This window comes from Panthera leo, chromosome A2 (genome assembly GCF_018350215.1).
Source record: "Panthera leo isolate Ple1 chromosome A2, P.leo_Ple1_pat1.1, whole genome shotgun sequence".
Taxonomy (NCBI): domain Eukaryota; kingdom Metazoa; phylum Chordata; class Mammalia; order Carnivora; family Felidae; genus Panthera; species Panthera leo.
Genome location: NC_056680.1, coordinates 114477420 through 114482607, shown reverse-complemented (window position 1 = coordinate 114482607; position 5188 = coordinate 114477420).

Below are 5188 nucleotides of genomic sequence, written 5' to 3'. Positions count from 1 at the left end.
GCTCAGTCAGTTAAGTGTCTGACTTGAGCTCAGATCAGGATCTCACAGTTGGTGAGTTCAAGTGCTGCCTCAGGCTCCACACTGACGGTGCAGAACCTGCTAGGGATTCTCTTTATTTCTCCCTCTCTGCCCCTTCTGTGTGCTCTTTTTCTCTCAAAAATAAACTTAAAAAACAAAACAAAAAACTTTCATACCAATGCCAAACTTAGTGCTTTGCATGTATGAATTTTTTTTTTCCCACCCAAGTAATTTAAGTGGATTGAATGATCAAAATATGCATTTTTAGGGGCGCCTGGGTGGCTCAGTCCGTTGAACGTCCGACTTCGGTTCAAGTCATGATCTCACGGTTTGTGGGTTCAAGCCCTGCGTCAGGCTGTGTGCTGACAGCTCGGAGCCTGAAGCCTGCTTCGGAATCTTTGTCTCCTCCTCTCTCTGCCCCTCCCATGCTCATACTGTCTCTGTCTCTCAATAATAAATAAACATTAGGAAAAAAAAAAGTCTCCATTTTTGTGCTATGAAGTATACATTGAAAGGTAAGATGAGGGCGCCTGGGTAGCTCACTCAGTTGAGTATCTGACTTTTGATCTCAGGTCATGATCTCAGTTTGTGGGATCTAGCCCCACATCAGGCTCTGTGCTGACAGCGTGGAACCTGCTTGGGATTCTCTCTCTTCCTCTCTGACCCTCCCAAGCTTAAGCTGGAGCACACTCTCTCAAATGTACCATTGATGGGAGTCATGAATATAGACAAGAAAATTTTAACTTTCAAGAAAGCAAACAGGTGCAAGCTTTGCCAATTTAACCTCCCATCAACAATATAGGAGAGAGAGGTCTTGAGACAAGATGCTGAAATTTTACTAAAGGAAAATAAGCTATACTCTGAATTATTTACACAACAAAATTGTTTCAAAGTGAAATTACCACTTTATAAAAACATAAACAATGTGGCCAGAAGAACTAATGGAGGAACTCCTCTGGCTCGGTAAAGCATGTGACTCCAGATCTCAGGGATGTGCATTCGACCCCTAGGTTGGGCATACAGTTTAGAAGAAAGAGCTAATGAAAAAACTACTGAAACTAGGGAGAAAGTAACACTACATAATGTTAGGACAAAAATGCGTACTGTGGAATCCTGTATACTTGAAATGATTCTTCACTAATTCTGTGCATTTGGGTAATTGATCCCCAAAAGCCTATCCACTTGAGAAACCCACACATGGCGTTTATAAAATTTGAAAGAAAGCTATTGCTTAGCACAAACCAGTCATGAGTCCCAATGGTATACTGTGCTGTACAATTTACGTGTCTCTGATGGTAATTTAATCCAGGGATAAATTTTTATGGCATAATTTTCAGGCTTATATAAATTTTCAGGCTTTTGTTTGTAAATCTGAGAGGAGAGGCATACTCTCTTGATGCAGGAAATGTAACTGTCAAGATGCATTGAACAGTGGATTGGTGATAAAGTTGACAAATTTGGGAAAATTCAGACTATCAAAAAGAGGGCCTAGGAGCACCTGGCTACTTCATGAGGTTGGTGGACCCTGCAGCTCTTGATGTCAGGGTTGTGGGTTCAAGCCCCATGTTAGGAGTGGAGCTTACTTTATTTAAATATGTATAAAAAGGGGGCCTAAATAGGCTATCCTCTCCCTTCAGAGGCGAGCATGAGCACATGGGTACAGGTGCTACAGTTTTCTAACAGTGGTGTTCTGATCACGTTAATTTGGGAAAACTTAAAGTATGTACAGAGGGGACATTGGAGTGTTGGTGTTTAATTTGTATAGTTTTGGTTGGAGAAGATGAAAAGGTTGGAGATGGATGGTAGTGAAGTTTGCACAATGTGAATGTGCTTAATGCCATAGATCTGTGCACTGTTAACAAGTATGGGGTGCCTGGGGTGGCTCAGTGGGTCAGGCACCCAGCTTTGGCTCAGGTCAGTGATCTCCTAGTTCATGAGTTTGAGCCTGCATTGGACTCTGCACTGGCAGTGCAGAACCTGCTTGGTATTTTCTGTCTGCCCCTTACCCACTTGTGCTCTCTCTAAATAAGCTGTTAAAAAAAATGGTAAAAATATGTAGTTTACCACACACAGACATAGTAAAAAATTGAAACTCCTTAAAGATCCACACATATCTAATTTGGTATTATTTCTCTCTGATGTATCCTGCCATTTGATAGTTATAAAATGATTAGGTAGCCAAGGAGGCATGAAGTTTGCTGCATGGTTGGTGCCTGGAACGGTGCCTGGTGTGGAGTAAGTGCCCAATAAATGTTTTTATGAATGGATGGGAATAGTAACATGGGAAAAAGATTGGTTGGGTCCATTAGCTAACTTCCCAGTCAGAAGGTTCCATCAAGTTAGGGGTGCCTGGATGGCTCAGTTGGTTAAACACCTGACCTCAGCTGAGGTCATAATCTCACGGTTCTTGAGTTCTAGCCCTGCATCAGGCTCTGTGCTGACAACTCAGAATCTGGAGCCTGCTTTGGATTGTGACTCCCTCTCTGCCCTTCCCCTGTTCACACTCTGTTTCTCTCACAATTAAACATTAAAAAAAAATATTTTTTAGGGGCGCCTGGGTGACTTAGTTGGTTAAGTGCCCAACTTTCGCTCAGGTCATGATCTCAGTCTGTGAGTTCAAGTCCCCCGTTGGGCTCTGTGCTCACAGCACAGAGCCTGGACCCTGCTTCCAATTCTGTGTCTCCTCTCTCTGCCCCTCCCCTGCTTGCATTCTGTTTCTCTCTCAAAAATAAGCGTTAAGAGAAAATTTTTTTAATTAAAAAAAAGTTCCATTAAGTTAAAGAACTAAAGCATAAAAGGAGTATACAGAAGGGATCTAGGCTGAAAGTATATTCAATCATGATGACCCTAAAAACAGAATTGGTTTTATTATGAACCTGTCTAATAAAGGGAGAGAAATGACAATTTAACAATTATGCAAAGGATTGAGTGCTTAAGTCACCTTGAAAGTTCATTTGTATGGAACACTGAGATTCCTGATGTCAGATAAGTGAAGCATTCTGATATTTACAAAATCAAATGCAGAGATGTCAGTGGAAAATGTTCTTTTTTTAAATTTTTTTTTAATGTTTATTTTTGAGATAGCGCGTGCAAGCAAGCAAGTGGGGGAGGGGCAGAGGGAGAGAGGGAGACCCAGAATCCAAAGCAGCAGGCTCCAGGCTCCAAGCTGTCAGCACAGAGCCAGATGCAGGGCTTGAACTCACGGTCTGTGAGATCATGACCTGAGCCAAAGGTGTACACTTAACAGACTGAGCCACCCAGGTGCCCCTTTTTTAATTTTTTTAATTTTTTTTTTTAATGTTTATTTTTGAGAGAGGTATAGCACAAGCAGGGGGGAGAGGCAGAGAGGTCTCTGGGCTGACAGCTGATGTGGGGCTCAAACTCCCAAACCATGAGATCATGACCTGAGCTGAAATCCAACGCTCATTTGACTGAGCCACCCAGGCGTCTCCAAAATGTTATTATTTTTTTTTTTTTTTTGAAAACAAAGACATGAATTTTGTTTTCCGAGTACTGTATATTAAAGATTATTTTCAGGGGCGGCTGGGTGGCTCAGTCAGTTAAGCATCCGACTTCCAGCTCAGGTCACGATCTCAGGGTCCGCGAGTTCAAGCCCCCCGTCGGGCTCTGGGCTGATGGCTCAGAGCCTGGAGCCTGCTTCCCATTCTGTGTCTCCCTCTCTCTCTGCCCCTCCCCCGTTCATGCTCTGTCTCTCTCTGTCTCAAAAATAAATAAACGTTTAAAAAAAAAAAAATTAAAAAAAAAAAAAAAGATTATTTTCAAGCGGGCACCTGCCTGGCTCAGTTGGTAGAGTTATGACTCGATCTCAGGGTTGTGAGTTCAAGCACCACGTCCGGAGTAAAAATTAAATCTTTTAAAGGGTAATTATTTTCAGGGCACCTGAGTGGCTCAGTTAGTTGAGCATCAGACTTTTGGTTTCTGCTTACATCATAATCTCATAGTTTGTGCCCTGCATGGGGCTCCATGCTGGTGGTGCAGAACCTGCTTGCAGTTCTCTCCCTCTGCTCTTGCTCTCAAAATGAGTAAACTTGAAAAACAAATTATTTTGGGGGTGCCTGGCTGGTTCAGTTGGTAGAGCATGGGATTCTTGATCTTGGGTTTGTAAGTTCAAGCCCCATGTTGGGTGTAGAGATTACTTAAAAAAATAAAAATCTTTTTAAAAAGTTATTTTCACTAACTTCTTTGTAAAGGCATACATGTATTTGTAATTTAACTTTTAATACAATATAAGTTATTTATATGCTCTGGTTCCTCAGGATTTAGTGTTTTCCCTTTTTTAAAAAAATACATTCTTTAATGTTTATTTACTTTTTTTTTTTTAGAGGGTTCCATTTATTTATTTATTTCATACTGAAGCATTTTTATTTTTTTATTTTATTTTTTTGTTTTTTCAATATGTGAAATTTATTGTCAAAATGGTTTCCATACAACACCCAGTGCTAATGTTTATTTACTTCTAAGAGAAAGAACCCAAGGGCGTTGAGGCAGAGGAAGAGGGTGGGGAACAAAGATCCAAAGCAGGCTCTGAGCTGACAGCAGCGAGCACAATGCAGAGCTTGAATCCATGAACTGCAAAATCATGACCTAAGCCTAAATCAGACACTCAACTGACAGCCACCCAGGTGCCCCTACCCCTTTTTTTTTTTTTTTAACTATTTATTTTGAGGCAGGGAGGAGCAGAAAGAGAGAATCTCAAGCAGACTCCACACTGTCAGCACAGAACCTAATGGGAGCTCAAACCCACATACCATGAGATCATGATCTGAGCAGAAATCAAGAGTTGGATGCTTAACTGAGCCACCCAGGCGCCCCTAGTGTTTACACTTTTTTAAATACCATAAATTTATATTTTTTAAGTTTATTTTTAAGTCCTCTCTACATCCAACATGAGGCCCAAACTCATGACTCCGAGATTGAGTTGAATTCCAACTGAACCAGCCAGGTGCCCCATTAATACCATAAATTTAAGTATAAGACATGAGGAAAAAATATTTGTTGTTTTCTATACATGGATCCTGATTCCATTTGTGCACTACTGAATGGGAAGCCTGATAGAAACATTACAATATAAATCCCAAATTTATATATACATTTAAATGGAGTTTCAGAATGCTCTTGTTACATTCATCAAGGTGTCATCTTAAATTCC